Below are 13880 nucleotides of genomic sequence, written 5' to 3'. Positions count from 1 at the left end.
TCAGGATGCATTGTCAGGTTTTCTGAGGGGTGGTTTGATGTCCGTCCATGGCATTGTGATGGTGTTTGTGGTGCTCAAGGATATTAGAGGGACATTGTAAAGGTGTTTGGAATGCGTTTGAGGGTGCCCGGTTGAGTAAGTTTCAGTAGCATATGTAGCTGTCTGTTTGTTGGGCAGCTGATAGGTGTATCTTGAGGAGTATTGTGCATGCAGGTGTGGAATTTTGTGGCTCTCTTTAGCCACCGTAAATATGTTAGTGGGTATTGGAAGCATGTGTAGGGGCATTTTGAGTGCATTTAGGGATATTTTAAGGGTATGTGTTTGGCATTACAATGGTATGCAGAGGCAGTAGGCGGGAGGTGTGAAATTGTCTGGGACTGTGTCTGAGGGGTGTTTTGAACATGTTTTGGGTACTTTGTGGGGGTATCTGATGACATTTCTAGGATGTTAGAGGTCTCTTGCAGCTGTTTCGTGTCTGTTATGTAACCCATGAGAATGCCTTTTGGTATTTAAAAAGATTTCTATGTATGTCTGTGAATAATTGGCTTTTGGAGAGCATGGGCTTTGTGAAGGTGCTAGGATGTATTATAAGGGTATCCGTTGGACATGTTGATTGCGTTTATGGGCATTTTAACAGTTAATTGGTTGGGGACGCCATGGGACAGAGACCATTGCCGTATTGTTCCGCTGAGGGACTCTCCGCCCCAGGGTTCATTGCCCTGGCAGGAGGGATTGAGACCAGCTGCTCGCGCTCTAAAGCAAGCTGATACTACTGCGACATGAGACGCATGTGGGACGTGCCCGGACAAAGCCCGGGCCAAGCTCGGGCCCGTCCTTGCCCGTCATTGCCAGGAAGAGGCAGGGCAGGGCCACCCTCTTGCATCTTCGGAAATTATCTCAATCTCAGGCATCCAATCATTAAGGTACTGGGCACTTTTCCCCACCACCTACCTACCACTTTTAATTGCGCTTCACCGCATGTGCTTCAATTTCTAATGACTGTGAGTGTTGGTCAAGACTTCGTCCTGCTCTCCCCCTGAACACAGTCACTGGGAGTTGCTTTTTCAACCGTCTTGGACTACTGGGTCATTGTGTTGCTTCAAATGGACTGCCACTTTTGACACTGAAAGATTGCTCACATTAAGGAAGTCTTTCTAGACGATAGCTTTTGTTCCGTTTTTGTTCTCTCTCATTTTGACGTAGCAGCATCTTGTCCTTGCCTTTTTGGATTACTGTTTGAGGCTGAGGGAAGATGCGAAAGAGAAAAACTTTGGAGGATTCTGGGGGGAGCCAACCGGAGAAAGGGAAGAAAGTCAGGAAAGCGGTGAAAAGCTTAAAGAATAACTGTGTCTTAGAACGCATGGACCGCATTGATAGCCTGATCAGTGGGTGTGAAGGCCTCCTTGATGGTGAGACTGTTGCCCCACCACACACATGCTCACCCCAACCCTCTCCTGGGAATACCCCCCTACTTGCTTTCCCGTAGTTCCACCAATGTTTAAAAAGGTGCCTCTTAAGAATATCTCATCTAAACACCAGGAGGCTTTGTCTCATGTAGCCAGGGTTCATTCTCCGCCTCTAAGCTCCCCAGGCTCCTGGAGTAACTCCAAGTCACTGCCGAAGGTAACAATCTCTGTACAAATAGGTTCTCTCCCCAGCTGGACCTTGTTGAAGGCCCAGAGTCAGACAGCCCTCAGCAGTTGATTGTTGAATCTAATGTTACCACTGCTGCAGCGCAATTAGAAACCCAGAGCACACATCAGCTCATTGGTGCACTTAGGGCTGAAATAGGGAGCATGCATGCAATGATTGAGAGCCTTACTACCTTAGTTGAATCCCCTGTGCTGAAAACACCCCCCTCCCAATTGCATGCAGCTTCTGTGCAAAAACGTTATACACTTCCTGTGGGCAATCAATGTAACCCGCATCAGGCTATTAACGGGCTCACACAATCCAATGTAGCAAGCACTTCACATAATGAAGGCCAGCATGACATTGTATCTAAACGACCATGCCATCCCTCTAAGCCAGTCATCACTCAAGATCCCTTTGGTAGCTTAGGGATTAAAAACCTACTCTCATCACAGGCTCCATCAACGTTATGTTCTGCTTGGGCCCCAACCAGTCAGCCTATATCCATCAGCCTCGCAGACAAATTTTATGGTAAATGTACTGAAGCTTGCTGAGGGTAAAGGCTATTAGGGGAAAGATTTATTGATTAATAGGGCAATACACTGGATTCATCATGTCAGAGGATGCCGCTCTGTGATTCGTGAGGAAATAATCGGAGCACGTAGGTGCTTCTCCTCCGATCACCCATACGATTGCATTGAACTTAACCTGAAAGGGGTAGATCTAGTTGAAAACCTCCTTGCCCTTGAATTCAGAACTTACTCCCCTGACACGTCTTCTATCCAGTTTAAATGCTTTGCACCTGCAGAATATAGAATGCTCTCAGGTATTCAGCCATCCATCCAGATAGCCAGCAGTTCTGGGTTAGAAGCCAATGATTGAATTGCAAAAGAATCTAACCATCCTTCTGGGTCCTGTGTCCTTTTACCCTTTTGTATGGATAGTTGTCCTGCAGTTGTGATTTCCCTATTGGTACACCATCCAATGGATGATCGATCTTTAATAGAACTACGTACACACTATACCTCTACCAGTAGTAGTAGGCCGGCAGATGTAGAGCAATACACAAGTGATAGTCCCCAGGTCCTATCTCAGGTTTTGTGTGCCCACTGTCAACGTCAGGTTAACTCAAATGATGTTCAGTCCCCCACCCCAGCCTGCTGCCGCCAACTCAGGGTGATTTCTTGGAACGTGGTTGGGTTAAATAGTAAAATGGCTCTTCGCCACTAGCACAACTCATTTGAGAGTTATAACATCTGTATTTTCCAGGAGATATGGAGCATAGTCCCCCAGTTTAAGTCAGGATTTATGTGCTTTTGTTCCCCTGCGACATCGATAGGAAGAGGGCACCCATCTGGGGGTCTGATTACTTGGGTGAGCATTGCTTTGGGTTGCCCGATTACACTCCACCCAAGCGCTAGTCCACATATCATGGGTCAAGATATTAGGGGACCCGGGGGGCACAAATTGACTTGTTTATTGTTTATGCAAGATGACTAAGGGCAGTAGGACCTTGCCAACTATCATCATGTTGGAGGAAAGTCTAGTCAGATGCTCACCCCACTCTAGAGTGATAGATGCGGGTGATCTAAACAGCACTTTTGAGCCGCTCAACAAAGAAGCTCTGTTTGGCTCTGAGGCGCTTGATGATAAATGGGCCACCCCTATTTTACTTCTGGTACCAGTCAAAAAAAATGGACACAGACAGCACTTCACAATACTGCTCTAAATGTGGAGTTTTGCCTAAGGGCTGTAAATGGCAGAACCCCTTCAGACACGCAGGGCGTCAATACATAATAGAGTGAGCTGCCCTTCTCACATCGATTACATCCTCTTAGATGTAAGATTGTGGGAAGACCTAGTCGACATGCGTTTGAACAACACCACAGACAGCAGTCACAACCCCCTCTGTCTAATCATGAACCCCCTGTGGTAAGCTCCTTATTACCCCAAGACTCTTTTAGCCCCAGCACTAACTAGGGACGTAATGCCTATGAACAATAAGAGAGCTCTAAAATGGCAGAAGGTGGTGGTGCAAGCAGAAAAGATCTTAGCCATACGGCATGACTTGGTAGTGGGTACACAAGAACTTGAATCCGCGGTTGCCAGTGAAAGAGATCTGGCTGATGCAACCGGGATCCATTCCTGTACCTTTGATCGAATCAATGACCACTTTGTAGTTCCTGTGTCAGATTGCAAACCCAATAGGCAGCCACAAGGGGTCTATTCATGGTACACCAAGGACTGCTGACGTGAGCGATCTATTCTGGCAGCTACAATCAAAGATGAAAATTGCCTTCTGATACGAATTGCCATGAAAAGCTACAAGGCCACCCTACATGTGGCCAGGGTAGCATGGGACGACTCTCGTTGGCAGAAATTGAGGGAAGCTAGTGCAGCAAAGGACGCTAATCTATTTTGGTCCCTTGTCACTTGGGGTAGTAAATCGGGAATGGCTTCGCCACATAGCTATATCTCCTCCCAAGTATGGTACGATCATTTTTGGAAGCTCTATACAGTTGAGGAGGGCTTACATTTGGAAGAGACAGTAGAGCCTCTTGGATATCTTACAGACGATGAGCTCTTTACCTTAGGTGAAATTAAGACCGCAGTGGATAGAATAGTCCTGTCTAAAGCAGCACGCCCAGATAGCATACTGGGTGATTTGTTTTTATATGATATACCCAATTGGTCCCGATACATCCTTCTTTTGGCAAATGCAATAGCAAAAAGTGCCCGGTCTCTGAGTCTTGGAAAGGAGCAGAGGTGGATCCAATTTATAAAAAGGGAGCAAAAGATGACCTCTCAAATTATAGGCCTATAAGCCTGATGGATGTCCTCCAGAAGGTGTTTAACAGAGTCTGCAGTGGGCAGACGATCACGCTATTTTATCACAGTTTCAACCCAGGTTCTGGACCAGGACGGGGACTATCGACCAGGTCTTTCAGCTGCAGACCATCTACTGGAAAGAGGTGGTGATTAGCAAAGGCAGTCTTTAGTGAGCGTTTATTGATCTCCAGACTGCCTTTGGCCTAGTTCCAAGGAGACAACTATGGTCAGTGCTCAAAGACCTAGGGATTTCTTTGTACATCCTTGACATTTTAATTAGGATGCACGAAGATACTTATGCGTAGGTCAGGTGGGGGACGCAGGGCCAGTTCACTGACTGTGTCCCTGTAAACAAGGGAATCCGACAGGGCTGCGTACTGTTCCCTACCCTATTCTCATATTATGTGAATGGAGTGGTACATTTTTTGCTAGAAGAACCTGCAGATTCACCGAGTCTGGGGAGGGTTAAGGTACCGACACTCTTGTTCATAGATGACACCTTGTTGGTGTCCAAGACCCCAATGGGGTTACAACGTCTTTTGAACAGGTTTCAGAATTTTTTTTGTGAAACAAGAGGGCTTGCTCACTGCTCCATCAGGATTCAAGCAAGCCGGGCCGACGAGGCTGAAATGCCAGAAACCGGTCCCCGGTAGCTTGTCTCCTTTCTGGTGAAGAATTGGCTTGGTAGTTTTGTCTGCCCTGTTCCCATGATGCACTGGGCCAGGGACAGACTAATTTGCATATAGCCAGGTTCTGAGCTGGGATGGGGCAGTGAGCTAAATAACGGTGATGGATCAAGCCCTGATCTTTGGACTGGGTAAGAGTGGTCTGCTTAATTCAGACACTCTGTTCATCACCACCCCCTTTTCTGAATCGTTTTTGGCCACTATAGGTGTGGCAGGGTATACTCAGACATGAGTCCCTTGCTCACTGCTCCATCAGGATTCAAGCAAGCCGGGCCGACGAGGCTGAAATGCCAGAAACCGGTCCCCGGTAGCTTGTCTCCTTTCTGGTGAAGAATTGGCTTGGTAGTTTGGTCTGCCCTGTTCCCATGATGCACTGGGCCAGGGACAGACTAATTTGCATATAGCCAGGTTCTGAGCTGGGATGGGGCAGTGAGCTAAATAACGGTGATGGATCAAGCCCTGATCTTTGGACTGGGTAAGAGTGGTCTGCTTAATTCAGACACTCTGTTCATCACCACCCCCTTTTCTGAATCGTTTTTGGCCACTATAGGTGTGGCAGGGTATACTCAGACATGAGTCCCTTGCTCACTGCTCCATCAGGATTCAAGCAAGCCGGGCCGACGAGGCTGAAATGCCAGTAACCGGTCCCCGGTAGCTTGTCTCCTTTCTGGTGAAGAATTGGCTTGGTAGTTTGGTCTGCCCTGTTCCCATGATGCACTGGGCCAGGGACAGACTAATTTGCATATAGCCAGGTTCTGAGCTGGGATGGGGCAGTGAGCTAAATAACGGTGATGGATCAAGCCCTGATCTTTGGACTGGGTAAGAGTGGTCTGCTTAATTCAGACACTCTGTTCATCACCACCCCCTTTTCTGAATCGTTTTTGGCCACTATAGGTGTGGCAGGGTATACTCAGACATGAGTCCCTTGCTCACTGCTCCATCAGGATTCAAGCAAGCCGGGCCGACGAGGCTGAAATGCCAGAAACCGGTCCCCGGTAGCTTGTCTCCTTTCTGGTGAAGAATTGGCTTGGTAGTTTGGTCTGCCCTGTTCCCATGATGCACTGGGCCAGGGACAGACTAATTTGCATATAGCCAGGTTCTGAGCTGGGATGGGGCAGTGAGCTAAATAACGGTGATGGATCAAGCCCTGATCTTTGGACTGGGTAAGAGTGGTCTGCTTAATTCAGACACTCTGTTCATCACCACCCCCTTTTCTGAATCGTTTTTGGCCACTATAGGTGTGGCAGGGTATACTCAGACATGAGTCCCTTGCTCACTGCTCCATCAGGATTCAAGCAAGCCGGGCCGACGAGGCTGAAATGCCAGAAACCGGTCCCCGGTAGCTTGTCTCCTTTCTGGTGAAGAATTGGCTTGGTAGTTTGGTCTGCCCTGTTCCCATGATGCACTGGGCCAGGGACAGACTAATTTGCATATAGCCAGGTTCTGAGCTGGGATGGGGCAGTGAGCTAAATAACGGTGATGGATCAAGCCCTGATCTTTGGACTGGGTAAGAGTGGTCTGCTTAATTCAGACACTCTGTTCATCACCACCCCCTTTTCTGAATCGTTTTTGGCCACTATAGGTGTGGCAGGGTATACTCAGACATGAGTCCCTTGCTCACTGCTCCATCAGGATTCAAGCAAGCCGGGCCGACGAGGCTGAAATGCCAGAAACCGGTCCCCGGTAGCTTGTCTCCTTTCTGGTGAAGAATTGGCTTGGTAGTTTGGTCTGCCCTGTTCCCATGATGCACTGGGCCAGGGACAGACTAATTTGCATATAGCCAGGTTCTGAGCTGGGATGGGGCAGTGAGCTAAATAACGGTGATGGATCAAGCCCTGATCTTTGGACTGGGTAAGAGTGGTCTGCTTAATTCAGACACTCTGTTCATCACCACCCCCTTTTCTGAATCGTTTTTGGCCACTATAGGTGTGGCAGGGTATACTCAGACATGAGTCCCTTGCTCACTGCTCCATCAGGATTCAAGCAAGCCTGGCCGACGAGGCTGAAATGCCAGAAACCGGTCCCCGGTAGCTTGTCTCCTTTCTGGTGAAGAATTGGCTTGGTAGTTTGGTCTGCCCTGTTCCCATGATGCACTGGGCCAGGGACAGACTAATTTGCATATAGCCAGGTTCTGAGCTGGGATGGGGCAGTGAGCTAAATAACGGTGATGGATCAAGCCCTGATCTTTGGACTGGGTAAGAGTGGTCTGCTTAATTCAGACACTCTGTTCATCACCACCCCCTTTTCTGAATCGTTTTTGGCCACTATAGGTGTGGCAGGGTATACTCAGACATGAGTCCCTTGCTCACTGCTCCATCAGGATTCAAGCAAGCCGGGCCGACGAGGCTGAAATGCCAGAAACCGGTCCCCGGTAGCTTGTCTCCTTTCTGGTGAAGAATTGGCTTGGTAGTTTGGTCTGCCCTGTTCCCATGATGCACTGGGCCAGGGACAGACTAATTTGCATATAGCCAGGTTCTGAGCTGGGATGGGGCAGTGAGCTAAATAACGGTGATGGATCAAGCCCTGATCTTTGGACTGGGTAAGAGTGGTCTGCTTAATTCAGACACTCTGTTCATCACCACCCCCTTTTCTGAATCGTTTTTGGCCACTATAGGTGTGGCAGGATATACTCAGACATGAGTCCCTTGCTCACTGCTCCATCAGGATTCAAGCAAGCCGGGCCGACGAGGCTGAAATGCCAGAAACCGGTCCCCGGTAGCTTGTCTCCTTTCTGGTGAAGAATTGGCTTGGTAGTTTGGTCTGCCCTGTTCCCATGATGCACTGGGCCAGGGACAGACTAATTTGCATATAGCCAGGTTCTGAGCTGGGATGGGGCAGTGAGCTAAATAACGGTGATGGATCAAGCCCTGATCTTTGGACTGGGTAAGAGTGGTCTGCTTAATTCAGACACTCTGTTCATCACCACCCCCTTTTCTGAATTGTTTTTGGCCACTATAGGTGTGGCAGGGTATACTCAGACATGAGTCCCTTGCTCACTGCTCCATCAGGATTCAAGCAAGCCGGGCCGACGAGGCTGAAATGCCAGAAACCGGTCCCCGGTAGCTTGTCTACTTTCTGGTGAAGAATTGGCTTGGTAGTTTGGTCTGCCCTGTTCCCATGATGCACTGGGCCAGGGACAGACTAATTTGCATATAGCCAGGTTCTGAGCTGGGATGGGGCAGTGAGCTAAATAACGGTGATGGATCAAGCCCTGATCTTTGGACTGGGTAAGAGTGGTCTGCTTAATTCAGACACTCTGTTCATCACCACCCCCTTTTCTGAATCGTTTTTGGCCACTATAGGTGTGGCAGGGTATGCTCAGACATGAGTCCCTTGCTCACTGCTCCATCAGGATTCAAGCAAGCCGGGCCGACGAGGCTGAAATGCCAGAAACCGGTCCCCGGTAGCTTGTCTCCTTTCTGGTGAAGAATTGGCTTGGTAGTTTGGTCTGCCCTGTTCCCATGATGCACTGGGCCAGGGACAGACTAATTTGCATATAGCCAGGTTCTGAGCTGGGATGGGGCAGTGAGCTAAATAACGGTGATGGATCAAGCCCTGATCTTTGGACTGGGTAAGAGTGGTCTGCTTAATTCAGACACTCTGTTCATCACCACCCCCTTTTCTGAATCGTTTTTGGCCACTATAGGTGTGGCAGGGTATACTCAGACATGAGTCCCTTGCTCACTGCTCCATCAGGATTCAAGCAAGCCGGGCCGACGAGGCTGAAATGCCAGAAACCGGTCTCCGGTAGCTTGTCTCCTTTCTGGTGAAGAATTGGCTTGGTAGTTTGGTCTGCCCTGTTCCCATGATGCACTGGGCCAGGGACAGACTAATTTGCATATAGCCAGGTTCTGAGCTGGGATGGGGCAGTGAGCTAAATAACGGTGATGGATCAAGCCCTGATCTTTGGACTGGGTAAGAGTGGTCTGCTTAATTCAGACACTCTGTTCATCACCACCCCCTTTTCTGAATCGTTTTTGGACACTATAGGTGTGGCAGGGTATACTCAGACATGAGTCCCTTGCTCACTGCTCCATCAGGATTCAAGCAAGCCGGGCCGACGAGGCTGAAATGCCAGAAACCGGTCCCCGGTAGCTTGTCTCCTTTCTGGTGAAGAATTGGCTTGGTAGTTTGGTCTGCCCTGTTCCCATGATGCACTGGGCCAGGGACAGATTAATTTGCATATAGTCAGGTTCTGAGCTGGGATGGGGCAGTGAGCTAAATAACGGTGATGGATCAAGCCCTGATCTTTGGACTGGGTAAGAGTGGTCTGCTTAATTCAGACACTCTGTTCATCACCACCCCCTTTTCTGAATCGTTTTTGGCCACTATAGGTGTGGCAGGGTATACTCAGACATGAGTCCCTTGCTCACTGCTCCATCAGGATTCAAGCAAGCCGGGCCGACGAGGCTGAAATGCCAGAAACCGGTCCCCGGTAGCTTGTCTCCTTTCTGTTGAAGAATTGGCTTGGTAGTTTGGTCTGCCCTGTTCCCATGATGCACTGGGCCAGGGACAGACTAATTTGCATATAGCCAGGTTCTGAGCTGGGATGGGGCAGTGAGCTAAATAACGGTGATGGATCAAGCCCTGATCTTTGGACCGGGTAAGAGTGGTCTGCTTAATTCAGACACTCTGTTCATCACCACCCCCTTTTCTGAATCGTTTTTGGCCTCTATAGGTGTGGCAGGGTATACTCATACATGAGTCCCTTGCTCACTGCTCCATCAGGATTCAAGCAAGCCGGGCCGACGAGGCTGAAATTCCAGAAACCGGTCCCCGGTAGCTTGTCTCCTTTCTGGTGAAGAATTGGCTTGGTAGTTTGGTCTGCCCTGTCCCCATGATGCACTGGGCCAGGGACAGACTAATTTGCATATAGCCAGGTTCTGAGCTGGGATGGGGCAGTGAGCTAAATAACGGTGATGGATCAAGCCCTGATCTTTGGACTGGGTAAGAGTGGTCTGCTTAATTCAGACACTCTGTTCATCACCACCCCCTTTTCTGAATCGTTTTTGGCCACTATAGGTGTGGCAGGGTATACTCAGACATGAGTCCCTTGCTCACTGCTCCATCAGGATTCAAGCAAGCCGGGCCGACGAGGCTGAAATGCCAGAAACCGGTCCCCGGTAGCTTGTCTCCTTTCTGGTGAAGAATTGGCTTGGTAGTTTGGTCTGCCCTGTTCCCATGATGCACTGGGCCAGGGACAGACTAATTTGCATATAGCCAGGTTCTGAGCTGGGATGGGGAAGTGAGCTAAATAACGGTGATGGATCAAGCCCTGATCTTTGGACTGGGTAAGAGTGGTCTGCTTAATTCAGACACTCTGTTCATCACCACCCCCTTTTCTGAATCGTTTTTGGCCACTATAGGTGTGGCAGGGTATACTCAGACATGAGTCCCTTGCTCACTGCTCCATCAGGATTCAAGCAAGCCAGGCCGACGAGGCTGAAATGCCAGAAACCGGTCCCCGGTAGCTTGTCTCCTTTCTGGTGAAGAATTGGCTTGGTAGTTTGGTCTGCCCTGTTCCCATGATGCACTGGGCCAGGGACAGACTAATTTGCATATAGCCAGGTTCTGAGCTGGGATGGGGAAGTGAGCTAAATAACGGTGATGGATCAAGCCCTGATCTTTGGACTGGGTAAGAGTGGTCTGCTTAATTCAGACACTCTGTTCATCACCACCCCCTTTTCTGAATCGTTTTTGGCCACTGTAGGTGTGGCAGGGTATACTCAGACATGAGTCCCTTGCTCACTGCTCCATCAGGATTCAAGCAAGCCGGGCCCACGAGGCTGAAATGCCAGAAACCGGTCCCCGGTAGCTCGTCTCCTTTCTGGTGAAGAATTGGCTTGGTAGTTTGGTCTGCCCTGTTCCCATGATGCACTGGGCCAGGGACAGACTAATTTGCATATAGCCAGGTTCTGAGCTGGGATGGGGCAGTGAGCTAAATAACGGTGATGGATCAAGCCCTGATCTTTGGACTGGGTAAGAGTGGTCTGCTTAATTCAGACACTCTGTTCATCACCACCCCCTTTTCTGAATCGTTTTTGGACACTATAGGTGTGGCAGGGTATACTCAGACATGAGTCCCTTGCTCACTGCTCCATCAGGATTCAAGCAAGCCGGGCCGACGAGGCTGAAATGCCAGAAACCGGTCCCCGGTAGCTTGTCTCCTTTCTGGTGAAGAATTGGCTTGGTAGTTTGGTCTGCCCTGTTCCCATGATGCACTGGGCCAGGGACAGACTAATTTGCATATAGCCAGGTTCTGAGCTGGGATGGGGCAGTGAGCTAAATAACGGTGATGGATCAAGCCCTGATCTTTGGACTGGGTAAGAGTGGTCTGCTTAATTCAGACACTCTGTTCATCACCACCCCCTTTTCTGAATCGTTTTTGGCCACTATAGGTGTGGCAGGGTATACTCAGACATGAGTCCCTTGCTCACTGCTCCATCAGGATTCAAGCAAGCCGGGCCCACGAGGCTGAAATGCCAGAAACCGGTCCCCGGTAGCTCGTCTCCTTTCTGGTGAAGAATTGGCTTGGTAGTTTGGTCTGCCCTGTTCCCATGATGCACTGGGCCAGGGACAGATTAATTTGCATATAGCCAGGTTCTGAGCTGGGATGGGGCAGTGAGCTAAATAACGGTGATGGATCAAGCCCTGATCTTTGGACTGGGTAAGAGTGGTCTGCTTAATTCAGACACTCTGTTCATCACCACCCCCTTTTCTGAATCGTTTTTGTCCACTATAGGTGTGGCAGGGTATACTCAGACATGAGTCCCTTGCTCACTGCTCCATCAGGATTCAAGCAAGCCGGGCCGACAAGGCTGAAATGCCAGAAACCGGTCCCCGGTAGCTTGTCTCCTTTCTGGTGAAGAATTGGCTTGGTAGTTTGGTCTGCCCTGTTCCCATGATGCACTGGGCCAGGGACAGACTAATTTGCATATAGCCAGGTTCTGAGCTGGGATGGGGCAGTGAGCTAAATAACGGTGATGGATCAAGCCCTGATCTTTGGACTGGGTAAGAGTGGTCTGCTTAATTCAGACACTCTGTTCATCACCACCCCCTTTTCTGAATCGTTTTTGGCCACTATAGGTGTGGCAGGGTATACTCAGACATGAGTCCCTTGCTCACTGCTCCATCAGGATTCAAGCAAGCCGGGCCGACGAGGCTGAAATGCCAGAAACCGGTCCCCGGTAGCTTGTCTCCTTTCTGGTGAAGAATTGGCTTGGTAGTTTGGTCTGCCCTGTTCCCATGATGCACTGGGCCAGGGACAGACTAATTTGCATATAGCCAGGTTCTGAGCTGGGATGGGGCAGTGAGCTAAATAACGGTGATGGATCAAGCCCTGATCTTTGGACTGGGTAAGAGTGGTCTGCTTAATTCAGACACTCTGTTCATCACCACCCCCTTTTCTGAATCGTTTTTGGACACTATAGGTGTGGCAGGGTATACTCAGACATGAGTCCCTTGCTCACTGCTCCATCAGGATTCAAGCAAGCCGGGCCGACGAGGCTGAAATGCCAGAAACCGGTCCCCGGTAGCTTGTCTCCTTTCTGGTGAAGAATTGGCTTGGTAGTTTGGTCTGCCCTGTTCCCATGATGCACTGGGCCAGGGACAGATTAATTTGCATATAGTCAGGTTCTGAGCTGGGATGGGGCAGTAAGCTAAATAACGGTGATGGATCAAGCCCTGATCTTTGGACTGGGTAAGAGTGGTCTGCTTAATTCAGACACTCTGTTCATCACCACCCCCTTTTCTGAATCGTTTTTGGCCACTATAGGTGTGGCAGGGTATACTCAGACATGAGTCCCTTGCTCACTGCTCCATCAGGATTCAAGCAAGCCGGGCCGACGAGGCTGAAATGCCAGAAACCGGTCCCCGGTAGCTTGTCTCCTTTCTGTTGAAGAATTGGCTTGGTAGTTTGGTCTGCCCTGTTCCCATGATGCACTGGGCCAGGGACAGACTAATTTGCATATAGCCAGGTTCTGAGCTGGGATGGGGCAGTGAGCTAAATAACGGTGATGGATCAAGCCCTGATCTTTGGACCGGGTAAGAGTGGTCTGCTTAATTCAGACACTCTGTTCATCACCACCCCCTTTTCTGAATCGTTTTTGGCCTCTATAGGTGTGGCAGGGTATACTCATACATGAGTCCCTTGCTCACTGCTCCATCAGGATTCAAGCAAGCCGGGCCGACGAGGCTGAAATTCCAGAAACCGGTCCCCGGTAGCTTGTCTCCTTTCTGGTGAAGAATTGGCTTGGTAGTTTGGTCTGCCCTGTCCCCATGATGCACTGGGCCAGGGACAGACTAATTTGCATATAGCCAGGTTCTGAGCTGGGATGGGGCAGTGAGCTAAATAACGGTGATGGATCAAGCCCTGATCTTTGGACTGGGTAAGAGTGGTCTGCTTAATTCAGACACTCTGTTCATCACCACCCCCTTTTCTGAATCGTTTTTGGCCACTATAGGTGTGGCAGGGTATACTCAGACATGAGTCCCTTGCTCACTGCTCCATCAGGATTCAAGCAAGCCGGGCCGACGAGGCTGAAATGCCAGAAACCGGTCCCCGGTAGCTTGTCTCCTTTCTGGTGAAGAATTGGCTTGGTAGTTTGGTCTGCCCTGTTCCCATGATGCACTGGGCCAGGGACAGACTAATTTGCATATAGCCAGGTTCTGAGCTGGGATGGGGAAGTGAGCTAAATAACGGTGATGGATCAAGCCCTGATCTTTGGACTGGGT

The sequence above is a fragment of the Lissotriton helveticus genome, chromosome 2_1 (assembly GCF_964261635.1).
Source record: "Lissotriton helveticus chromosome 2_1, aLisHel1.1, whole genome shotgun sequence".
NCBI classification, from domain to species: Eukaryota; Metazoa; Chordata; class Amphibia; order Caudata; family Salamandridae; genus Lissotriton; species Lissotriton helveticus.
This window is presented reverse-complemented; position numbering follows the sequence as displayed.